This window comes from Poecilia formosa, unplaced genomic scaffold, assembly GCF_000485575.1.
Source record: "Poecilia formosa unplaced genomic scaffold, Poecilia_formosa-5.1.2 Scaffold9, whole genome shotgun sequence".
Classification (NCBI taxonomy): domain Eukaryota; kingdom Metazoa; phylum Chordata; class Actinopteri; order Cyprinodontiformes; family Poeciliidae; genus Poecilia; species Poecilia formosa.
The window spans coordinates 1,807,836-1,834,819 of NW_006799948.1; the positions used below are offsets into that span (position 1 = coordinate 1,807,836).

The 26,984-nt window shown below is 38.9% G+C and overlaps 1 long non-coding RNA gene across 2 annotated transcripts in view; it reads right to left on the reverse strand.

The window, feature by feature from the left end:
* Nucleotides 1-26,984, reverse strand: part of LOC103156035 (uncharacterized) — a 214,043-nt gene that overhangs the window by 140,854 nt on the left and 46,205 nt on the right. The window contains exon 3 of one of the 2 annotated variants that reach the window (XR_478108.2): nt 13,765-13,821. The exons of the other annotated variant lie outside the window; for it this stretch is intronic. This is a non-coding gene — a long non-coding RNA (uncharacterized LOC103156035). The remainder of the gene's footprint in view (nt 1-13,764; nt 13,822-26,984) is intronic. 2 annotated transcript variants of the gene reach the window in all.

The following is a 26,984-nucleotide window of genomic DNA, read 5'->3' on the forward strand; positions in this document are numbered from 1 at the left end:
TAAGAGAGTATGTGCTGATGGGGTCATGCGTGCCTTTACATTGAAATAAGGATTTTACATTTGCAGCTATTCATCCAGTGACATTTGAGTGACTGTGACCATCCAGGAAAACATCCAGCAGCTTCAATCGGGTGTGAATGAGGCCTAACTGCCACAGATGACAAAGGCTGGTGGCGGTGGGGCCCCAGAGAGGATGAGCTGTTATTTACAGAGTGGGCAGATTCAATAAGGTCAGGAAACAAATTTCTTTTCATCTCAGCGAGCAGTTCCTTTCCAAGCTCCGTTCCGCTCTCAGCACCAAGACTTACAGGTGCACCGCCTTGGGGCTCTCCATCATGCATCGTTGTATATGACGAGCTTCAAATTCAGCTGCCTGACCCCTTGGGTTTGCCCTCTCTTTTTCTTTATTTTACTTCTCTCTTCCGGCTCCTGCTTTTGGTTTGAAATCATTATTTGACCGTTTCTTTTCTGATGTTTACTCTGGACCGTTTTCTGAATGCCTACAAACCCCATTCACGTCTCAGTTTCAATCTCCAAATCTCCTCGAAATTCACAACAAAAGGTACATTTAGCATTGCAGCACATGCTCATGTTAATAAATGATGTGCTTGCACATGCAATATGTATATGTTTGTTCTTGTAAGTGAATTAAAGCCATCAATACCTGACACCATCACACAAGGCTTGGCTCTGAGATAACCTTGCACATTCTCGCGTCAATACTTTAGACTGCACCAGCAGCAAAATAGCATATTGTCAGTATTTGTCAGATTCATGTTTTAACAATCGATCTATGCAGGCCTCTGGACACCGGGGGGCTCTAATGCTGCTCCACTACTTGCATTAACTGTAGTTATGCCAGCTGGCTGATGAAGCAGACATCGTACAGGGAATTAGAGCAAAGTGAATAGTGAAGAAGAAAATTAGGCAGTGTTGATGCAATGTTTACAAGTCTTAGAGTGAAATACTCAGATTTCCAATGAGCTTGCTATGGGGCTTAATGAGATCTGAGAAGACGTGGGAAAACAACATCATAGTGTCTATAAATAGTCTACAAGTGGAGGACATTTTCTTATAGCAACCCATTGGCCCAAGTCTGGCCATGGAACTTCACCCTTAAAGTAAAGCAAGCCACAAAATGCTAACACGACACTCTTACTAATATTCAGATAAACAGAAAGGTCAACTTTCATGGGAGGTGTACAAGAAGGACACCATCAAAGATTACTGGTTGCTTGGATTTTGGGGTTTCTCGTGTTTGGTTTTCTGACTATTTGCTGTCTTTGTAATTCAGCCTAGGTCTTACTTCATTTGCTCTTTCTTTGCATTCAGATTAGTCATTCTTGCTCTTCCTTCGAACAGTGTTTTGTCTTTGCTATTGATTATTTCCTCCTCAGCTCCTCTCTAGTTCATTAGTCTCTTTCCCTCAGCCTGCCTACTTGGTCTCTTCTCACAGCTGCACCCTATTCCCAATCAGCCACATTTCACAAGCGCCCTGATATAAATAAGCTCCTCATTTGGTCAGGCAGTGCTGAATTCTCCCAATTTACTAGTTGTTTTCATTACGTCATTGTTCCCAGTTCCCACTAGTTCCTCCACCTCCAAAGCTTTTCACACTCCTAAACAAAAGCATATCAAATATTTGTCACATCTATAGCATTTCAAAGGTTTTGTTGGCTGCTGTGGAAGCAAAGGTCTCCAAAAAGCGAAGTTAGGCTGAAGCTACTGTTGACAATGATGTACATTAACTCCATCTGGCATGTAGCTGTCAGGCAGACTTCTTCATTATCACACAATGAATGCAAACACACACACACACACACACACACACACACCCTGATAAGCTCACCTGATCAAAGAGAGTCATTCATCTCTCTCCCTCATACACTCTGTCATTTACACTCTTGGGAATCCAAAAAGGGACATACACCTGCAGCTAAAGAGCGACCCACTAAACAGGCTATTACGATGCATTCAGGGATGACAGAGTCGACTTGTAATGCCTCAGTGATGAGTTTGGGAAACTTCCTAAGTTAATACATCGACAACAAGTTGTGGAATTTTCATTGTAACTCTTCAAAATCACTACATCCGATATTAGGCTGACTTAGTTTGGGTTTTTGCCGTTTCCTTCGCCTAATCTGGGAGACCCAGAGGCGGATTCAGCTCACAGGGAAATGATGCAGGAGACGGCAACGTCTCGATCTGAGAAGCTTCTGCATAGTTTAACCGAGCACAGCAGACAACGTGCCTAACAACTCCACAGAGCTGCAGCCATGAAAAGTGCGTAACCCTCTCCGTATCAAATCCAAAATTGAATTTTCTGCTTCATCGCATGTTTCTTGCTGCGATGGATACAGGGTGAGCACGGAGAGGGGGGCTGAGGGGTCTTTGAATCTTTTAACCTTTACGGCTTGTTGCAGTATCAAGCCCTGCGGACAAGATCGGATGCTGACACGTTTGTCAAGGGATGACAAATTAGCTGTCCTTCCAGATGCCTGATTGCCTGACCTTTATTCACTAAGTGGTGGCGGTGGTGAAGGGGCTTGACAGCCTTAAATGGTGCCTGTGTCAATGAGGGCCTGCATAGGAAATGCACATTTTACCCCATTAGTCTTTACAGTGATGGAAATACAATCACCAACATGGTGAGTTCAGCATCTTTTTTAATTTATTTATTCACATTTTGGATAATATTTTAAACTACAGTTTTGACTTTCCTATTCTTTGCTTTAAGAGTACTTAGAAGAATAACAGTCCCACTTACCCTCAAATAAACTTACTTTTAACTTATAAAAAGTTAACAGAGCACAGCACATGAGGCTGGAATAACCTCAATATGGAAAAGTTGGCAGACTTTCAAAAAACTTAAAGAGTTGCACTACAAATCCTTTTTTCTCAGAATAAATACAGCGCTTGCTTTAGTAATGCTACCACTGAGAACCAGTAATATAAAGATGGTTACTAAGTGCAAAAGTTTAGCATTTTACTTTTCAACAAGTTTACATTGTCACACACACACTAGATATGTTTACCTTGAGTCACCCTGAGCATCTACATTCATCCAGCAGGCTGATTGATGTGATAGAGCAACACAATCTGATCCTTTTGACTGACATTTGCAGCAGACCTTAAAATAAACCTAAACTATAAAAAAAAGAAAATCTCATCGACACGCAAGAACCTAAATTTTAGTTTCCTGATAATATTTCCTTCAGATTTCAAACTCATTCTGATTTTGTTGAGTGCTCTGCAGAAAATGCAGTAACTTATCTAGGAGACGATGTTCAGCTTTGGGTTTATAAAGAGAAAGTTTCACACTTTGTGGTCAGCATCAGGTTTACTTCAGATCACAAATGGATCACACCTGTTAAAAACTTATTTATGCATTTTAATGACTTCTCGTAAAAAAAAAAAAAAAAATCTGTTAGGGCTTGAGAGGAGATGGACAGTTGGAGCGGAGGTGTTTGGAGGAGCGGTGAAACGTTAGACTGCATAATTATGCAGCTTAAACAGAGTCTCTGTTTATAACCCACTTATGTTGGAAAGCAAATCAAATTTTGACAAGCAAATATGAGGATTTTCCAAAAATGTAACAAGATGGAAGAACACCAAAACCAAAAGAAGAAATTAAATGAACTGCATTCCCAAACTAAACCAAGCAATGAAGCCTTAAACTTAAGCCTTATACTTTCACTTTTATTAAGATATTTAGAATTGTAGAAAAATACTAAAAATACTTATAAGATACTGCATACTTTAATCAAAAAGTTATTTTTATAGCACATTTCAGCAACAAGGCAATTGAAAGCACTTTACGTAATAAAAATGGAAAAATGCAAAGTCATAGAATACACAGTCAACATTTGAAACATTACATTTTGTAAAGTGTTATTGCTACACATCAGATTCTTGATTAAAGTCTCATTAAAAGCAACTTTAAACAGAATGTTCTTTGCCTAGATCTAAAGGTACTCAGTGTTTCAGCTGTTCTGCAGTTTACTGGAAGTTTATTCCAGATTTGTGGTACATAAAAGCTGAATGCTGCTAATGGAGAGTTATATGGTGAGAACAGCTGTATTTATACTCATCTTCATCTAAAAACGCTCAGATTCTACTTACTAAATGACTTCTGCACACAACTGATTTATTAGTGTTGGATCAAAAACAGATGCATGCAACACTACACAGACTTTCCTTTGTGAAAATGTTTGAAAACCACAAATCCCGTTCCTTCTGCTGCAATTTAATATCACATTTTGTTGGTCAATGACATAAAAACACTGCTGCTTTTGTATGTCTAAGGTATATCACTCAAGTGAATGAGTGGACTTTGATTTGACGTATGTTGAATTATTTGTCAAAATCACACCTGAATTTATGTTTCATTTCCTGTAAAGCCATTTGTTACTTATAATTTGACAGCCGCTCTCAAGAAATGCAAGGGCAAAAATCAAAGACAGAGAATGAGCAAATGAAGGCAGACTGCGTCTATACCAACAGAACCGAAAACAAAAGAGCTGCTTCTTACAGAAAGGTCAGCCGAACTGTCAAACGCCAGGATGTAACTATATGCACAAACCATACAGTTTGTGCATATAGAAAAATAAAATAAAATCAAGAGACTCAAGGATACAAAAAAATTAAATGACAGCATTTCAAAAAAAGACTTGAATGGATTCAGACCTTCAGACTTAGAGATATTTGGGGCAAACGGGTCTGGACTACCCCCTAACCCTGACTTCATGTAGCCAAAGTCCATCAGCTGCATGTTAAATACCTTTAGCCACAGTCAACTTAACCAAAGTGCATCTTCTTCAACCTAATTGAGTTAGAGGATGCCATCTCCTTTGAGAAACAAGACATTAAGCTTCCCTTTCAGGGCACAGTGAGGAAAGTAAATCACTTTTAATTAGAATAAACCTACAGATTAGATCTGGCCTTTCGCTTGAAGACATTTGCATAGCTCCTCTAAATACATTCCCGGCACCATTGTGTGATAAGTGGGATTAAGCAATGAGCGGAGAACGGAGGTTCTCCGGTTTAAAGCCAAAGTGTTCAAGTTATGTAACTATGAGGAAACTTGCCACTGATTAAGCTTTTTAACTGCACGATAAACAAGCAAGTTAGATACGATCTAAAAGACGAACAGAAATTTAAGCAATGATTAAATCATTTTTCAAACTGCATATTTCATGTGTGTTTTTATTAGTTACTTTCATTGTTCCAGCAATAGAATCTCACTTAAAGTCAAATTATATTTAAAAAAAATTAAGTTTTACTTAAATAATTAGTAGAATATGATCAAATTCTCCAAGATATACATTTATAAATTGGATGCATATGCTAAATGTTAATTGTTATTATCTGCAGTGGATATCTTAACGTTACTATGTTTTACTTTTAGAGCTGATGACTAGTTGCAGTAGAGCATTCCCCGTCATGTTAAAGCCACTTTAATGGCCTAATTTTCCATGGCATCTGTTACAAAGATAAAACAGAAGAAAAAGCTGAACTAAGACGTGAAGGTTTAGCGGAGTGGCTGTGTCCCAACACTCACCTATTGCCATAAGATTTAGATCGTGTCAAAATGAAGCAGATTATGGGTACAAAATAGCTGAAATGAGCTCCTGCTTTTTTTCTTTTTTTTCATTTTATGTACTTTAAAAAAAAAAACCTTATAACAAAATGATGTTCTTTCACCAGTTGGATTTTTATGATCAGGATGATGAATGTATTTCTCTTTGATGGGACATTTTTATCTCGTTTTTGGGGCTGATTGATCCAGCTGCAGTCTCCGCTTTGTAAAATTATTCATGCAATTCAAAGGAATCTCCTGAATTTTTCAGTTTATGCCTCACCTTGCACAAAAAGTTGCTCTAGCAAGCCGTCAGCTATTTTTTTTTGTGTGTGTGGGGGGTTTTACGGGTTAAAATCTGTCTGCTGATGCTTACCTTTTCAAAAGTTCCACATAAGGCTATTTATACACCTGTGTATGAATACATACCTTAAGATTCCCCATTTGTTAATGGCTGTAATAAGGCTTAAAAAGAGATTCAAACTTAAAAACCAAAATTACAAAAAATGCTACTGATTAATTTTAGCCCTATTTGTGTCTAAATAACATACTTTAAGTGATTCATTGCTGTATCTGTGATGTTACACAGTCTCAGCAGAGCTGATGCTTGTTCATCTGACAGCCCAGTCTGACTTGACTACATGTTTGTTCCCATTTAGAACAGGCAGCTGAACCATTCAATCACTAAAGATGGATTTTAAAGCACAGTGTTAATTGATTGTCTTAAAAGTGGCTTGATTACAATTGGATCGTCCAGGATACACGCCTGTATACCTTATAAAGTAGCTGCTGATCATCAGTGGAAGGAGCCAGTTACTGTAGTTCAGTCGTCTGATCGGGATGTTTCTCCATTTACTTACAAGTGAAAAGAGATCCTACAGAACCAGAACCTGCTGCAAATAAAAAGGGTGTTTTTACATCAAATAGACTGGTAGACTCTGCAACATTTGTTACATTTTCAGGTAGTGCGGTTCACTTTCATGCTGCAATGTGTCAAACGAACCAAGTCCTTTGAAAAATCTGTTCACTCCGCCACCTGTGGTAGCGCTATACCAAGAACCACTAAAAGAAATGACACTAAAACCTCTGAAGAAGACAGAGGTTTTGGATGAAGTGGTGTCAGATTTTAATGGTTGTAGGATGATAAAAGACCACAAGCCATTTCTCCTGCTAATGACAGACACTTTTTTGCATTTACCCAGAATACCATGCACCATCTTTCCCTTCCTGCTTTTGGAGTGGTCTGTGGTCTCCTTGGATACACACATGCAATCAAACCGGACGAGAGTTTGCTTCAACCAAACCGAAACTTACATTTGTGATCAGAGTTCACTTTTTTTATCCTTAGAGTTAAATTACACGTTTACATTTCTCCAAACGAACTGGACTTTCTAGGCAAACAAACTAGAGTCTGAATAAAGCGGATTAAACAGGTGTGATGCACACTTTCTCTCTCTTCTGACCTGAGAACAACTTGGGACTATTCAGAACAATCCTTTTAAACTAGAGACCCAATATTGGATAATTTGTAGAGGATGGACAAATGAACAGTACATTTTCCACCTTAAACCTAATCATCATCTTCATTCTGAGCTTGAACTCTGGACCTCTCTATATATTAAATGATAGAGAGATAAGTTCAGCATATTTAATTTTAAAATATGAATTACATGTAACTTTAGGAGCAGCTTTGGTTGACGTGTTCATCGTCAGTTGATGAGATGCAACCTTTTGGTCAAGATTTCAATACTCGAAAGAAGAAAGACTGGAATGGGAATAATCAGAGCTGGGATGTTAAGGCAGATGGAAAGAGAATATAAAGCAACAGGAACGCATTCAAATACAACAATTGCTTTGAATCACCCAATCGCTTCTCGTTCAGAGGTGACAGTCCATCTGTCACCGGCGTAGAAGTCCGCAGGGGGATCAATGTCTGCTGAGGTGGCCAAAACAGAAGCCATCTGCATCCCAATTAGTATTCCTTCGCGGTGGGGCCGAAACCAGCCAATGCATCGGCCTCCGAACGCAAAGCGGCAGCGCAGGTGCCATGTCGATAGATTGATAAGACAAGCGAGACGTGGCCCTGGAGAGCTCGTGCCTGGACAAGTGATTTAACCCGCTCTGCGATAAACCTTGCAGGGCTCACACAAGCAGACAGACCAGCACTTGCACATACATAACCCAAGCAACCGCTCACACACTCACAGCAACACGGGTATGCTCACAGACTCTGAGCAGATATGGACGTCTTACAAGGATGAATGGGCAGCCCGCAAAGGACGGCAGGACAGCATAATAAAAGCAAGACGAGGCATTAATCCTCCTTGTGGGGATCGCTGATGTCTGCAGCATTATGGCAGGCCAAGAACATTTTTCACATCTACAGTACGTGTGGGAAGGTGTGTGTGTGTGTGTGTGTGTGTGTGTGTGTGTGTATCTGTTTGGGGAGACTCAAATTAGAGATCCCGCAAGTAAGTGTAACGCTAAATCACTATGTGCCTGGCACGTTGTGTCATCATTATTATACAGTTGCTCTAAGGTGGTGGGGTGTGTATAACTGGGAGGATGTGTGCGAGACATGCTGTCACACTGTTCACTGCCGTCTATGTCCAGTCTACATGGAGCAATAACAAGTGGAATCAGTTTGAAAATGCCTCATTAATACTGAAATGAGTAACATTTTTTTAAAGCATATGGTAATGGTAAACACAATTTGGCAAATGGTTTCATTAATGTACTTGCACACATGTACATTTTCTCTATGCGACTACAATGTAGTCATATTTATTTCGTTTTTTAATATGTTTTGAGATTGTCAAACACTTTAAACGACACCACTAAAATCATGAAAAATATTTCCCACCTTAAAAGTCAAGGCGGTTCTCATCCGACATTGATTAGCCACACCTAGTTGTTCGATTAAACTGAAGACATACAGCATATGTAGACACGCTAAATGTTTTCTACATTTCCAACAGGAAATCAAATGTTTATAATGTTTACAGGTTTTCTGATCATGCGTGCTGCATTGTTTGGTGAAGACAAGGAGTGCTACAGACTTCATGTAGAAATCTGCTGTGAAAAATGAAGCATTGCGTTTCTGGATCCATATTCAAAGTTGAATAAGCATTGGAAGCATGTGCTCAGCAAGTGAAGAAACATTTTCTGCTCGTCTGCAGAGCTATTCGGAGTGTAACCCTCACACACACACATGCACACACACACATTATGCCCCCCCAACCAACTCCACAGGCTCTGATCAGGGGTCTGTTTCACAGAGCAGCAGAGGTGGGTGGCAAGAAGGCAGTGATGAGCTCTGCTCAGCCTTCAAGGGTGGTACATAACAAGGGACACTGCTAAAGTATGGGGCTTACCTGTAATTCAACAAAATAACCAACTGTGCTGCTTTTTGCCAGCCAGTGAGAAAATGAGGGTTGTACCTGGACAAACATGAGTCCAGTCTTCTCACTTGCTCCTCAAAAATGCTATAACACTGTAAAAACTTTGCACTTAGATCCAAGACCAAGCCAGTCAAAAAGAGATCTGCTGGCGAACAACGAATTCAGCAGCATTTGATCAAAGTCAGGAAAGTAAACAGAATTGGTTTTTGCTATTGATTCACTGCAATTTTTAGACTACCATTAGCTGAATATTTCCAACCACATTCTCACCTCTTTGTTCCAGCTAAACTGGTCTGAATGCATTCAGCAACAGGCACAAACAGCTTCAAAGTAGCAGCAGACATGGTAATGGCAGGTTTTGACAGATATCTGGATGTTGCCATACTGCTGATCTACTGAAGACTATGTTTTGCTGTCTGACAGTCTTATTAAATGCTGCCCAATAAGAAGGTTGTTCGTTCTGTAAGGGACTTTCTAGTTTTCATTCGCAATGCCATGCATTGTTTGTGAAAACAGAAATGTACTCAATAGCCGAGGAAAACGTAGAGCTGACAATTAACAGCAGTCGGAAAGTTTTGTTGCTCTAGTCGGCCACCCAGGCTAAGCAAGATGTGTGAAGCTAAAGTTTACGCTAGCATGTCGAAAGATGGGAGCTGAGTGTCTTTGTATACATAGCAGTAAATAACTCAGGAGAACTAATTATGCTTTTTTGTTATTATAAAATTAACGTTAAAGTATACGTGGTCAAGTTTTATTAGCCTCAAAAGTTGAAAAATTGGTTATGGATGTTAGCTTCCAGTGCTGGTAAAAGAAAAGTCATTTGGATTTACCAATTGTTCAGATACTCTGGTCCAAACATGACAACTTCAGTCTTGTTTGATTTAAATCGCAGAATATTAAAGTTATGACCAGGGATCCATTTCTGTGGTGCAAGATAAACAAAACATCACTGTAGGTTTGTAATTACAACATCAACGACAGCAAGGACAGCGACCAAAAAGTAACCTTTGCTTTCAAAAATTGGCAACTGACAGCATTATCCCCCCCCACAGCTTTTTTTTCCCTTTCTTTATTTGATTTTCTGGGTCAAGTCTGTCAACCCGAGTAAAAAACCCCAACAAAAAACAAAAAAAACATAAAATGCATAATTGAGCACTCTATTTTATGAGTGGAGATGACCTTTACAGAACTCGCGCTGCGCTGGGGGGATATCAGGCCACCAATTAGCAGTGTTGTTTCTGCTCCAGTGCCATCTCAGGTCTCAGAGAGACACACATGTCATCAGTGCCATCAGCAAAATGCAGGAAGGAGACAACAACTTGGTGGGCAGCACGCCGATGCAAAACTGTCTCGGATGAATAACAATTTACACACTTATTGCATTTAAGGAAAAAAATTAGCTATGATGTGGAGACCTTTGTGGATTGCTGCCGTTTCTGGAAAGGAGAAGTTTAAATAGCAGCTGGGTGTTTTTATGTGAACTCCTCCATAGACTCAAAGGTTCTTATGTTTTGGCGGTTTTTTTAATACAAGTCTTATGAAATGATACGTTAAACAATCAATTATTTTGATACAATTAAACATCTTGACTTATACTTTCTTTAGTTACATGGTCCAAATGGGACCAAAACCCACTGCCAGTCATACAAAATATAATTTAATTACACTATTTTGCCTTTATTATAGAATTACAAGCAAGATTTGAGCATTTTAGCTCATAACTTAAGAGAAAACCTGACCTGCACTTGTTAAAGTTCATCAGTATTAAATGGCTTATTTTCAAGTACAATTTTCCTTTGTTTTTGTAAAATAAATTACAGTATAAAAGTTACTATTTTTGTTATTGTTCATCAAAAGGTTGTGTTCTTTGCATTGACAATGACCCAAATTTGGAAAACCTTCAAATTCAGAACAGGCATTCATATTTTACTTTCTGAACTAATACTTTTTGTATAATTGGCAGTTAAATGTCCCAATAACAATGATGTAAAAGGGTAGCATTACACGTCTGTGTGAAAAATTGCACCACCATATGCAATTTAAGGATTATGCCCCAGTAAGCACACTAACACAGCGGTCAAGGGCAGGCATAATAATGAATTGATTGTCCTCACAGACTGTCATAATGAATGTAAATCAGGCTAGAGAGTGTGCTTTTAACAATCGATATGAATATGAATCTCTGCCACCGTTGAATTGATTGATTATATTAATTTTTATGTAGACATATTGCAAGGTTCAATCCTGAACATCGCAAACAGACAAGCAAAGTAAAACGACTTTTTGAAAACTGTTTTAGAAACAGGGAAAAATTAAAAAAAACAAAAAAACAAAAAAAAAGGAGAGAGAGAAATTCAAAAATTAATATCCAAAGAGTTGTCAATATTCCTGAAGTGTGGCACATGCAGCGCCCGACTATGGTGCTGCATTAAGCTTTCATGAAAGTGAAAGTTAATTAGATATGATGACTGAACTCCCGGGATCGTAATTAGCCGAACTGCGTGACTGCTCTCCTGTAATTAAATGTCATTTTCCCTCAGTTCACTGAGCAGGAAAAAAAAAAAAAAAAGAGGAAGAGGAGGAGAAAAGAGGCAAATAAGTATTAGGAGGAGGAGGAAGGCTGCTCCAGAAAAATGGCAGTAAGAAGTAATTCACCTGTGGCCCCGATCTTGGACATTTCTGAGGCACGAGAGTCAGAATGACAAAGAGTGCCGCTAAACTGGTTGGCAGTTGTTCACATTAAGCTAACAAATGTGAACAACAGTACGTGTGAGCACTCGCGCAATTTCTACAGCCCGCTTTGATGCCCGTGGTGTGTTTTGGAGGCTGTGTAACGTAAGCACTCAAGGTGAGAGTCGTATCTGCAGGTGAGAATGAAATGTCAGATTGCGGCACGCGTCACGTGTGGATAACCCCAGGATGAGAAAACACGACTGAAAAGGAAGGAGGCGATCCAACTGAGTGCACGGCGGGCGAGTTGTCATGTGGTTGTGGAGTGGCATCCAACCTGCGAGTAGAACGTACTGACTGACAACAGAGGACACTCGGTAAGGACGATCGCAATAACTGGGTGGCCACAACTTAAACCAGGGATCTTTCACTGGGTTGTTTCACCAAGCAAAACTTTTCATGCCACACCTTTTCACCTTCTGAAATACTACAAAATCAATTATTGATGCTTTTTGAGATTTGGACGAGGCAAATTTTAGAAACATATCGATACGTATCGATATGCACGTTTAAGGAAGTGGTCCGACTAGAAGGTGAACCTCCACCTGAGTCAAGTCTTTAGCAACCCCTAACAGGCATCTTACAGATCTTCCCAGCTTAGTGTGTAGTTTGGCACTCTACTTGCAATTCTCTACTGCTACAACAAAGGGGACAGATTGCGTTAACTGGACTACATCCCATAGAAAAGGTCCAGCATTGGTGAGAAGAAAGATGTGATTTTAGAGACTCTGATTCCTGTTTGAAAAGTTCGGATAAAGGCGACGTGGTGTCAACGAGTCTTTTATGTATCAATGAGGAATTTTAGAGTTTCCTGGTCTATATTAAGCAGCAAAGCTACCTGAGGCCATCACACTTTCCAAGTTCATAGACATCAGTGAACTAAGGGGTTAATAATAGTTAATTCATGATCTGGTCAAAGTCAGTTTGCTTTTAACACATAGGTTGCTTTGGATATCTTTAATTCCTCAATTAAATTTTCATGCAAAAGCTTTTTTGTATTCACTCAAGTTAAGTTTGTTAATATTTTCTGATAGATATTTGAAATATATATATATATATATATATATATATATATATATATATATATATATTAAAAAAGAAATTTTTTTGTTGTTGTTTTATAAAGTACTTTTGAATTGAACAGAATCTGAACTAAATTTAAATTACTATATCGTTGGCACTATAACGATTTTCTCCAGATGTGTAAGTTGTTTCCATCCACTTGAAATCTTCAACTTTCTCCACTCTATAGAGACGTTGACAGAAGTCTTTGTTAATCAGACTTCACAAGCATGGTCATCCCATCAAAGGAATATACTATGAGCTTTATAGATTGATACCTTTCATGTTACATTTTATCTTTTGAAAGGGGTAAAGAATTTTAAATTTTGCGACTAGTGATCATTGTTTATGCATTTGTCAGATCAAAGGTCATTGGGAATTAACAGGCACTAGAACCACCACAGATTTGCATGTTTTGTTTTTGTTTTTTTTCCAATGGATTGCATTCTTGCCATTAAATTCATCAGGTCCATCAAGCTTTAGTGAAACTATTCCAACTTGATGCAATCACAGAGAGTATCTGCAATTATATGTGGTGAGAATCTCGGGTCTTAACGAGCTCATTCAAATCTTCGGAATATATACTTTGCGTTATGCTGCATCTATTAGCATGTTTTCTGAATTTCTTAGGTTTATTAATCTTATTTTTTCCAGCCTGGTCATCTCTGGATGCATCTGAGAACTTATCCAAACGGGCAGAGTGAATGGATGAATGCAGAGGCGGCGGTTCAGTTCTCATTGTCAGAAACATCCACAGGCTAATGTTCTGTATAATAATCACTCATTTTACTGTCTTCATATAGTGCGCTCTCTGTGATGATATTGTTGATGCTGGAAGAAGAGCAGTGTGAGCGGGGAACCTAATTACCTTAGCCTGATGGACAGAAAATGATCACAGTGAACGTGATAAGGCTCTGACGCGGTTGCCGGGGAAAATGACCCGGGGTTCCCCGCTGTGTTTCAGATTAGAAAAACAACAGGTTGAAAACCCACCTGTGTCTTCATCTCAGACCTTAATGCGGAGTCGCCGCGGTCCTCATCCCTGCTCCGCTGCAAAATACAAAAATGATTGTCAGTGAGCTGGGACTCCCCAAGAACTTTGTTTTCACTTTGACGAAGGTCTGACCCCTTGAATAACTTTTACAGTCTTGCTGGAAGGAAGATTACAAATGCAAATCCATAAAATCCAGTTATCTCCTGTTGGTTTCTTGCTAACCTTCAATTCTGAGATTTGAAAAGTGAGACTAGGATAATCAATATAGACCAGTGATCAACATCAACGGATAATACGCCGAATAGAATTTTTAATAATTTCGCTGAACTGCACAGCATTCTGAGGGACGTAGGCAAAGGAAAGGATTTAGGAGACGTGGTGTCCTCTCACAGCTATCTAAGCAAGGTTGGTGACATCAACTAACTCTACCTTTGGTTACCTAGCAACAAAATGTTGAGAGTAACTTGTGCAGCAGTAGTTAAAGGTTTCACCAAAGTGCCTCATAAGATGTCAGTATTTCAGATATTTAAAACTGAAACATTTATTATTGATTATTGATAGACTGATATGAAATACTATCAACATACGTTGTTCGTCTAACTCTAAATGAGGTATACATTTGTATTCAGCCGCGCTGCATCAATACTTTCTTGAGTGACTTTTTACCAGTAAGTCTTGGAATAGGTCTCTACATCTAGATTGAAAATAAAATCTATTTTTTCATTTTTAAAAACAACTCAGTCTCAGTCAAATTGAAAAGCTCAGTCAAATTGAAAAGATCGAGTCTGAAGAGCAGTTACAAGTTTTAATACTGATTCCTATTAGGTTGTGACATTAATTAGACACTTGCATATGCTTCAATCCAAGCCATTGAACTGTAGCTCTAGCTGCAGGTTTATAGTTATTTTTCAGCTAAAAGGTGAACCTGCACCTCCAAACTGTATTTAAAAAACATCTCATCATTTCTTAGTTTTTTCTTTGCTAGAGAGACACCAACAGTTCTGGAAACGTCCATCAGCAATAATAATGCCATAACACTGAAGAATCCACCTTCTGTCACTCATTTAACCAAATAACGAATATGGAGTGGATTTTTCTTTACCAGAAGAGATCTTCATACTTGTTATGTATTCGTTTCAAGATGTAACAGATGCATTTATGTTTAATTGACGTCAAATTTAGACTGCACATGCTGAAACAGTGCAAACGTTTCAAGATGAAGAGAACAAACTGTGAAGCCACCGAAAATGTATGACATTTTCCAAACCAAGTCTAGATTGTTGCGTTTCTCGCATTATTTGGCGCGCCGCTGTTAAGCTTGGAAGAGAGCTGCTTTGAACTGCTGATGCACATGGAGAGGAAGCAAGTCTTCTCCCTGGCAACTGTGCGGGAAAACCTACTCAAACTGTTGAAAGCATGAAACCAGATAAACATAACTGTGACATGACATCTAAGAGTGTTTGCTGCAGTGACTAAAATCTGCGACTGAAACCGGCAACCACGGTCGCTTAGATGCGATCGAGGTCTGACAAAGTGAAGATTAAAGGTGTCGGACCTGAATGACATTTAGTGATCTCTCATTGGATTATTATTTTAGGGGAGCCGCTTTATGGGCGCTTTAATGGATGCTTTTGTAGGCGCTTGATTGATTTTATGACTGCTGCAGTCCATGCAGTATAAAGACATTAAACCTCCTAACAGAGTCTCCTCAACTTTCCTTGCGCTCTCTGGAATATACAGCAATTTTCTAATCCTTGTCTACAAGGAGGAGGGAAATTTCAGAGCAACATGCCAAAGAAACTAAATATAGACAACATGATTTGACCTTTCCTTATTGCAGCACATTTTTTTCTTTTTATCATTTGCCCTGTGGCTGTACTGTACCTTAACATCCTGCCTAACTATTTGACTGTCAGAAAATACAGAAGGCATCTACAGCTAATTCCACCTGAGTCTTTAATTACCTCATTAATTTAGACTGGCAGAGGAGGTTAAACTCACCCTGTGATCCCCAGGCTCCGCACATGAACATTAGTCACTGAATGGAAGGCCGTAACCTTCTTCACCCTTTTTTGAGACCCTTAAGCACTTAACAAGATTTAATTCTAATACAAGAATTTATCATTAAAAGTCTTGCTGCAGCTTTTTGGAGTCCAGCCGAATTGTTGATTGACTCACAGCGAAGCTAACTTGTACTTTGTAATTGGCAGCGGTTGATGAAGGGCTTAAGAAGCATTTGGCACCGTGTGGCTTTCCAAGAGGACTTCCAGGACTTCACCTTTAAATTTCATTAGTCGCTGAAAGTAAACTATGAAAATGTTGTTCATGCAGCTGGTTAGTCTGATTTCATGAGAAAGTACTATTGGTTCAATTTCTTTCCAAAAATAAAGCGAGACAAAAGTAGAACTTCCTAGGTTGATATACGGCACAAAACTACAACCTTTTATAAAGAAACGTCATACCAACGGACAAACATGGCAGCAGTCGCTTGATGGTGTGGTTTGCTCCAGAAACATCTGAAGAAGCATGACAGGTCACCAAGACAAAAACTAACGTTTATTTATGCAACAGGACAAGGATCCAATACTTCCTGAGAAACATTTTAACAGATATATCATGTTACTAAATCATTAGGTATCTTTGAATTGGCCAACCTAAAATCCAGACTTAAATGCGCCTTGGAAATTTGTTTGAGGATCTAAAACCTCTAGCTATGCACGCACACAACACTAAATCAGGTGACATTTATAAGATGGGGAATACTTTACATGTGGCGTTATTGAGATTAATTGATATTTAGTCCATTGAGATATTCTAGGAGAATTTTAGACGTAATCTAGCCGACTAGCCACCTTGACTTGTAGCAACATCAGCTGAAAATTTCCATGGCTGCTCTCATCTGCAACTGTTATTTAAAATTGTTCACTGAAGGACAGGGGTGAGGAAGAGCACAAAAACACACAGAGGCTTTTCCAGATTACACCAAGACAGGAGAATAATAGTGGGAGGGCTGAGATGGAGGTTATAATGGTCAACCTTCACGCTTAGCAAAAGGAAGAGGGGTCAGCACACATCATGTCTCTACCAAAACTGGAATTAAACAAGAGAGCAGGCAAAGCAGTCGGAATAGACGCCGATGAAGTGATAGCAGGGAGGAGGATAAGACTGATGGCTGATTAATGAACTGTTCCTTTGTGCCTCAGCTAAAGAGTCTCCACTAGTGCAGCCAAACAGAAAATGATGCAGAAGTTGATGAAAGTGAGGAAAGCAATCAGTTCACAAAACTGTTCGGAGGTTGGAAAAAAGGATTAGCAGAATGGTTAACAATAGCGCTGATTGGAGGAGCGAAACAGAGTTGCCAAGTACAGCCTACCAGACAAAAAAAATGTTTCTGATTTTCTTTTTAGAAAAAAAAAAAACTAAGCGCAGATTTTTTGTTTGTTTTTTTTCCAAGCAACCTTGACCTTCTAATGTGAGAGTAACTTAAAAACCTGAAGCTGCCTTTTGTTGACCTGGTTTAGGTGGAGATCACATGATTCTCAGTGTCTGCAACTTTTAAATTGGTCCAACACACCTGAATCAAATGGATGAATTACCAATTTGGTACACAGTCAAGTTTTCCAGAGTCCTGCAAATGACCCAATTATGTCACTAAACGTTGCACCAACCCTTGAGGTCTTAGGTTTCATACCTGCTATACAGATCAACCCCTATAGATCTGCATAATTCAGCATGGGTAGCATTTTCTCATCATATAAACTGTAATTTTATGTTATGACTTGAATTTATTTCCAAAATTTCTGAAAACTGTTTCTAAATGGTGTTATTTTTCAAAATGAAACAGCCTGTATCTTAGTATAGTTATGAACAGAGTGACTATACTTTGTGTGGCAATAGATCTTGCGTAGATTATTATCCAGTAAGATTGACTACGAAGAGATGAAATTGCTTCCTATAATGTCAAATGTTATGAGCTCGTAAGACATCATTACCAGAAGATATTTGCTGCTAATTTAACAATAACCTGTAGAAACATGAGCAAGAATCTTTTAGAGATACATCTGGAGGCAAGAGGAAATGCAATAAACCGAGAAAGATGAGAGATATAAAAACTTTTCTCATACCAACTTCGCTAAACTGGGCCAAAACCACCAACAAGCAATAAATCACAGCACTTTCCAACAAATAACTTGATAACAAGTCAAAGGTAGGGACTGAGAGGAGAAATGAAGCTCTGTGTGTCCTTGTAATACCTGCAGGCCTCCCCCATCCCCGCCCATCCTTTAAAAAGCACTGAATAAACTAAACTGGCAGCTTACAGGTCCATTAAATCAACTGTGATTGTGGCGGAGAGAGAAAACGGGAGCAGTATTACATTTGTGTTATTGGTCAAATATTGCTGGCCTGTGAAGGAAAGAGGTGATATCCAGAACGGGGGCTGGGCAGATGGAGAAAGAGAGCAAAAAATGAAGAGGAGGAGGAGGAGTAAGGAGGCAGCGGAGCAGGTTGCATGTGTCCTTTCTGATAACTGAGTTTTCACTTGCCTTCGACCCCCTCCTTGCTGTAATAGGAGCTGACACCTATTTGTGACATATGACTGTATCTCTGATTGCCTGGGGCCTGATAGCATTCTGATGCCCCAGCTCAGCTCATGATGGAGGGATAGAGACTGAGCAATGGAAAAATGGAGGAGTTTGTGGCTGTAATGCGCCCGTCAGGGTGATACTATATCTTTGGGAGATATGGAGGCTGCGTGTTGGCTGGGGGGTGAAAGCTCAGGTAGTTCATGTGTTACTTAGTTGTAGAAATGATGGAAGATGTGTGGGAGAAATTGGATGGAGGGAAAGTCGCCAAGTACCTCAAGTTATCAGTTCTCCTCCCGTATCTAATTGCTGGATGCTGGAGCAGGTGTGTGTGTGTGAGGCAAAGCAGAGCAGACATTACACTGCTGTGACACTAAACTAAACAATGCCACATGAAAAGAATGTCTCCTGTTGAGACGGGTTTTTTAATGGCCCAGAATACATGGCAAGATGAGCACAAAGTGACAGCAGCTTTAATCTCAGTTGTTGCAGTGCGACAAAGACTCGTTGCATATCGCCGAAAAGATACAGATCCTCTGGTTGACTGTAAGATTTCCGGAAGGTCGCAAATATTTCCAAATCCAAAGTCTTCCAGGGAAGATAGAGGTTATAAAATCTTAAGATTTATCTGCTCAGTCTTCTGGGTATTCACTTAAGTTCTCTCCATTGATTCTTTCCTTTAAAGAGTAAACAATAAGTTCCCAAATCTTGGATCGAGGCAGGCAAAACGATCAAACCAGCAAATGTAATTTAGGAACATCTTCCACTTTAGAGCATCCAACAAGGTATTGCTTAAATTTTCTTTTCAGATGAAAAACATTTTATATTTTTGAATTTCAAACTAGCAGATCTCACAAACGTAGTATATTTTGTCCTTCATCGGAGCAGCCAGAAAGAAAATAATGAAAAATGAAGCAACAAGTTAGAAAAGCATCGTTAGAACAACCATTTTTATCAGAGCTCATACAGCATCTACTTGTAATCTTTCCAAAGACTAATGAGCCTTAATTAAATTCCTATCTTGCTCCACTTTGTGCCTCAGTAACCCAGTCTCTAGTTTCTAGTAAAAAAAAAGAAAAAAGAAAAAGTGGAGATCCTAACAAGCTAACATCATCATCTGAACCTCTGGAATGAAGCTTTCTATTTACTTGCAGGTTCGGAGTTAATACACAGCGTTCACAGGGCAGAGGAGAGCTGTAACGCAGTGCTTTCACAGATCAATGGCTTCTCCTCAGGAGAGTCTCTGGCATGATAAAACACTTCTCACTCTGTATGCTTACTGAGTCGAGCCTCCATCTAATGTGTCTGGCTAAGGTCACTGGGGTTAGATAAAAAAACAAGTGCAGTTTATCAATACTTTCAAGGGGACTGACATTCATAAATGCAGAGGTTAAGATTAATATGAGCACATGGGGTATATTTATTTCATTTATAATGAGGAAGATTGATGTTTTCTCCATAGTGTCCTCCACATTTATTGCCAGGCCTGGTAAAGATGTCTGAGGACAGTTAAAATATACGCACCAGGTTGAAATATCCAACCATTTAGTTGGAGAACATTTATTAAGTTAGAAAAAAAACATGTTTTTACTATATAACTGGTGCTTCTTTAATATTTCCCATAAAATCCATTTAACTAAGGCACACACTGTCCTTTCAGTTTATCAAAACCGTTTGGGGGAAGTTAAATTCCTCATCCAAAAGCAGAAACGGTATGGCACGACTGCAAACCAACTAAAACTGACAGAAGAGGAGGGTGCTATTCAGAAACTCAGAGGTTTGCCGCTTTACCTTGGAGCCGTTAGCACCTTCATGTAAACACAACCCTTCTGGCATTTCTAATGGTAACATTTTACGATGAAGATAAAAAAGAAAAGTCCATTTCTGTAGGAAAAAGCCACTCTAGTCTGTTTGTCGGCGGAAAGTTATTACGTGTTTTCGCAGTTGATCGAAAATGTGTGGAAAATTTCCTCCATTCTGATCAAAATTCATCAAAAGCTTCTCAATTAAGAGACATCTTCATTGACAACCACAGAGCTTTTGCCATTTAATGAGGTATCTCACATGATTGCCCCGCTGGTAAATTATTCAGCTGAAAATCCAAACGGCGAAGTCGATGGGAAGACGGACACAGTGGGGAGCAGGAGGGGGGAGGAAGGAAAATGAAAGAAGTCTCCTCATCATTTTCAATTCATCACCTTTCTTCCATATTGCCCTGTAGATCACAGAGAATATTCACCTAATCAGATTTATGATTTATCCCATTTAAATTCAGTCGACTTTCTCAAATGCCGAGAGATGGTGGGTGGGGAAAAAAGCTGCCGAGAGAAAGACGAAGGTGCAATTTATAATCTACTGAAGACAGACACCAAGTGTGGGTGACCTCTATTTGGATGAATAAAGATTGGCTCTTTTAATGTCCCACTATTGAGGACTTTCTAATGAGCATAAATTATTAAGAGTTAGTCTCTCAAACTGAAAAATCTTTAAACGTCTTTGCTTGATCGCATATTATAAAAAGAGGATTTCAAAGAAATAGTCGAAGACCATTTTCTGCTTACTGTTATATTCGACCACTTATTTTATCGTAAAAAGATCAAATATAATTGGCAAAAACAAAAATTATTTCAGACGCGATTCATTTTTTTAATTATTAGAACAACACACTGCATATGTGTACCACTAAGAGTGTTTGAGTATGTAAATGTAAAAGTGTTTTTCAATGCTTAAAAAGCATCTTTGGTTCTAATTTAAAGGCAAAAACATTTTTAAATCATAAGTCTTAAGAATTAATACATTATATGGTATTTCTACCTCACAGTTTAATGTTAAAACACATTTTTCTAAAAAAAAAAAAAAAAAAAAAAAAAAAAGCGATCATAAGCTCTCCTCTCAGAAACAGTACCAATATATATGTAGCTGTCAAGTTATTCAAATCAGAAATCAGGGCTTTTTTTCCCTAAAGATCTGGAAAATTATTATTATTGGCAAAACATGAGCAAAGTTTTTATTTCTCTCAAAAATCTTGCTCTCCAGAAAGTGGGTAAGCTTTGTGAAAGTAAACGTGAGGGGAAAACGTTTGAAACACCGTCTGCACTCATCTTAGAGAGGCGAAGATGCTACACAGTTTAAGCTCCAGCTACAATGGACAGCTAGCAGAACAAACAGCTGAGCTTAATCAAGAGCATAAAACTCTCCAGAGGTGAGAAAATTCACTGCTTCGCTCTCTTCTGTCAGGACAAAGCATGTAAATAAATCAATAAGCGCTCTCTTCAAACATGAGTCCGGATAGTTTGCCCAGCTGGCATGAAACAAACAGAAGACGACTGATTACCACGTGTTGCTAGGATGCTGGTTAAACCTGAGCAAATAATTAATCATATTCAGAAGAATGTAAAGCTAAACCTCAGCAACAATAGTCAACTTTGCTAAAAGAAAGGAAACAAAAGACATATTTTGCTTGTAATTATTTTTAAGGGCAAAGGTTTACAAAGTTTGATGGAAATTGGAATACGATGGAGCAATAGAAAAACTCCCACTGACCAGAAAATTTTGCTCGCAACCAAGTTCTATGTAAACATATAGATTGTGATGCAAGTTGCAAAGATGAGGTTTTGTGAAGATGAAAATTACAGTATGGTTGGAATGGTGGAAAAATTACCTGTCTGTTCACATTTACTCTGGTTATTTTTATATGACGTTCTGAAAAACTTAACTATTAAAAATTTACATGACTGATATTGTGAATTTCTCTAAAAACATTAAATGTCGGTATAGTTTTATGCTAACATATTTCTCCTTTGGACAGGCCCAAGTTCAGCAGCTAGATGGCCCATCGTCTCACCGGGTATTAAAACATTTTAAAGAAACAAATAAGACAAGTACAGAAGACAGTATATCTTCACAGTCACACTTCTGTACACGGCAGATATGTTTTCCCTATTCTAAATTGAATTAGCGAGACGATCCCCTGCCAAGTGTGGAAAAGTGGAGCGGGCGTGTGGAAAATGCTCCACACTAAGTGGAATCTTCTAGGCGACACGAATCATGCTGAGAGCCATAGCTGCCTTTATTACCGGCCACAATGCCAGGATGACAAGTCCTATCACAGACTCGAATTCACACGCAGAAATACACACACACACACACACGGCACAGGGACATTTGTGGCAAGCAGCTAGAACTGTTTGCAAGCATGTAACCGCTCAACCCAAGGAAACTTGATGTGAAAAGTCAAACATACATGAGGCACTGCTGGGCTCCTTCACAATGGAAGGGGTGTGAAATGAGTCCGGGGCACGTTGCACTGCGGGAAGGCTTTTAACACATGCCTGGGTACTGACGAGCAGTCAAAGCCCCTTTCTGTGATCTGGTCAACTCGGCTCGGGAGGCTGGTTGACAGCAAATTGTTTTTGTCATTTCTCACTCCGAGGCGAGGCCCACTTGCGCTGCGGTTGAGCTTCCACAAACTCCAAGCTTAGCAGTGAAGAAAACTTTCAGAGGCAAAAAATATGCAAAAAATAAATAAAATACGCAAAAAATATACAAAAATGATGAAAATATCAAATAAATCTCAACACTGTATTTCAAAGCAGGTAAGACAATGTAGCTTCGTCTCTAAAGCTGAAACATTACAACATTATATATTTGTAAGATTTGTACTAAACAAATTAGTTTCTCACTTTTCAAAACACTTTTGTCCAAAGATATTACATTAACAGGAAAAGGGATTTGAAGGAAGGAACTGTCCAATGGATTCAGTTCTCACTCTGCCTATCACAGAACCCTCTTGAATGGGTTCATCCATTACAACCAGCAACAGTGATTTGCATTTTCCCATTGTCTGAAGTATAATAGAAGTCAGCATGTTTGACATCTTTTTCAACCACATGTGTAAAATTACCTTCACATAATGTTTCAGCGCCAGCAAACATGTTGTGAGAAAAAGCACAGCTCAGAAAAGGAAGATTTTCAGCTGCTTCCATTCACCTCACTGAACAGTTTGTCAGACAATGAAAAAATTATGAACTTTCTTTAAACATTTGAAGTTTTTACACAGTTTTATAGTTGGATTTGGATCTGAACTTTGGTGTTTATCTCAACCCTTCAATTGTAGCTCTGGGTTTATGTTGACGGTCCCGTCCTGCTGGAAGCTGAACCTTTGCCCCAGTCTTAGATCTTTTGGCACCGCCAGCATTTTTGCTACAAGCGCTACCCTACATTTAGCTCTTCTTATCTTACTCAACTTAGCATGCTGCTGCCAACACCATGTTTTACTGACAGGGGGATTTTTCCCCAGACAAAGCACTTTGCATGCAGGCTGAAGAGTTACAGTTTTGGTTATTATAAAAATAGAACATTCTCTCGATGCACATCATAAAATAAATAAGTGCTGATCCTCATACTTCAGCAAGTACTTAGTTTTCTGCTTTTATTATTATTTTCAATTACCTGAATAATTTATGATTGACGCTTTAATTTAGCCATCGCTCAAAGCCTAAGGGTTACTGTCTTAATTTTTTGTAATAAATGTTCAACACCATAGACGTGATGCATGATGTCCACGTAAGCATGTTATTTATGCACCATTTTGCTTTTTTTTTTTTTTTGTCACTTCAATTTGTTGGACATCACGATCAGGGCAGTGGCAGCTCTAACCTCGCCACGCAAGCAAAACTTAATAAAATCTAATCACTGGCATCCATCTTATTGGAGGTGACATTTGAAAGGACAGAACGGGGTTTTATCCACAACGCCTTCACTGCTTCAGCTAAAAGCACAAACATGAAGTTGATCTAATCAGTTCTCGTCTTTATTCGTGTTTTTTTTTTTTTTTCCCCCACACTCAGCACATGCCGGGTGTCCTTGGGGAATATTTTTAGAATATATCTCAATTAGTGCCAACAATGTAAAATATCAGGTTTGAAAAAACAATCCAAGTTCACGTGGGTTATTGAGGAGGAAAAAAAAAAAAGTGAAATGTGACAGCAAACTCTCAGAATAAAGCTTTCGTGTTTAAAATGCAAACTGCCTTCAGTAAGTGAAGGTTACATCTTCATCTTCACGTGTCAGATGAAGATGCCTGCACGGATGTCTTGTTAAAACAGCTAAAGTTGCGTTCAAACGCTTGGAGCCGTTCTGTGGGGAACAACGGCTTCCCTCTTTATCCGTCTTCTAAATAATACATTTCGAAAATTATTTCCGAACCATTATAAATTGTAATCTTATATTCTCAGTTAAAAGCAGAGAAGAAAAGAAAATGTATTTGATCTCCAAGCAATACTTATTTCTTGCTGATCTTCTGATCTGAAGTACATTTTAGTGAGGATAAATTAAAGCAATTACAAACATCTGAAAATCCAATGTACCACAGATAAAACCATCAGGGATTTTGCTTAGCTGCACACAAAGCAACTGGAAAGTTTCAGTTTCAAGCATCATTTTGATATTTTTTTACATGTGCATACAACAAAATTCCTCTGGAAAAAGTTCCTCTGACTATTTTCACATCATGCACCAAATCTTTGCCAATTTTTCTTAAGTAGTAAGAACATATTCTTCTTACTAGAGGTTTGTGATAATGCGTATTGTGATGTCAATCCAATACCAAGTAAAAAAAAAAAAGGGTACGGATATATTTTTAACTCAGATTTATTCCCAAATTTATAGATTTTAATTAAAAAAAAAAAAAAAAAAAGTGAAAACCAAAAGTTTGTGGTTATAGTAAGATTATTGTAAAACATTTCAAGGGGACTGAATATGTTTGCAAGTGTGTGCATGTTTACTGCTGTTATGTGAGACTGTCGATCTGTGAGGTTGATCCCTTCTTTACCTGAAAACTCTGCCTGACTCTATTGAACTTAAACCTTTGCAGGGTCGTTCTGCTGTGAATGGCAGGAGGATGCCTGGCATTCTCTCTATAACCTCTTTATAACCCTGTCAATGAGGCAGCTTCACTTCTCTCTGTGTGTGTGTGCGTGTGTAAAACACTGTTTTGGCCTGTAAGTCTGTGTGTGAAGATCGGTTCCCATGTGGGAAAGGTTTGAGTGCGTGACTCAGCCCTAGCGATGGTGTGGGATTGCAGGAATAAGAAAGACAGAGTCAAGGGTTAATTTGAAGTGGGTGCTGTTCATCAGATTCCTGAAGTGACGTGTGGTGGGAGTTGGGATCAAGCGGGAAGAGCCAGCAAAGCAGAGCAGAGAACTGCAGCATCAACAGCAGTGACTAATAACAGCTGTCCCCCCCCACTTACCGAGGATTTACACAACATAGGAGAGGCTTCTGACAATTGTACACATCATTTTAACAAGCAGGCAAACACACCAAATTGCCATGTTCTTACTGCTACCTCAGCATTTTGCTAGCATGTACACGGCAGGTATACAGGATTAGTGATTTGACAGTTTCTGCAGAGACCGGAATCTGAAGTATATGAAACTTGTGTCTATTTACAAGATAAAAGACAAATGAAGCATGTACAAAACATTCGGAATGGAAAGCCTTAAATGAAAAATTTTACAGAGGGAAGGTGGGGAAACAGGAAAAGTTGAACGCATACAATAAAGTGCATGCTCAGTCATTCATACTGCAATACTGTACTATCCTGCAGATGCATTCATTTCTGTGGTCTGATGAAGTGTTGCTTAGGGACAAAAGAGTCGTGTAAATGAGCAAAGACAATAAGCAGACAGCCACTTTGGTTACAGAGTGGCTGGAAGAATGTGGAGAAAGCGGCCATCGCCTAACCTTAACGTCTGTTTCAAAGAAAATCTGCACAGCATTGAAAAGGTGTGCATGAGCATCCTGACAAAACCCAATCCTGATCATTATGAGACAACTAAACAAAAAGAGGAAAGGTTAGCCATTTAGCACGTCTTATGGGCAGCACTTCTTTATAAAGAAACCCCACTTACAGAGTTACTGTGTTGACACAAGCTCTGGAGTGCAGCTCAAACAGCATTAGCTTTGTGTGGCATTTAGTGGAAAGGGCATGGCGTGTTGACACTGATGGTAGAAAATGAAAAAATGCAAAAAGCTATTCAGATTTTTTAAAAACAGAGATGTATTAAGCCCTCCAGACGCAGAGCTCCTTCAGCTGCAATATGAAAAAAAAAACACTAAAGTAAGACCTGGCATACACTCTGTTGGATTAAAGAAAAATATTTGTTCACAAAAAAATCACTGCAGCCTCTTTTCGCTGATGTAGACGCAATGAAACAGGTAAATTAATTTATAATTATGGCAAAAAGGTGGTTGGTGAGGATTTTTTTTGACTGGACCCATATAGATTGGAGTCTCACTCAGGTGCATGACAGTCTGCATTTACCATTTCTAATCATGCTAGAGTCTTTTTTTAAAAAAAGGACAAGGGGTATTGATTGGGTTTCAGAAGGACAGAACTTGTGAAAGAAAGAAAACTCTCCACTCACACAGATAAGCTCTATAAATACACCGCAGCCTATTTACAAGAAGATCAATGGTGCATTAAAGTACCTGACAAAAAGTTTGTGAAATTAACGGATGAACAAGGCTTGTATTGAATTAAGATCGTTCTTCATTCATTGTTTTGTTTACTTTTGTGCAGAACTGGCGCAGTGAGGAACACCCGGACACAATGCAATCCCATTTCCAAACTG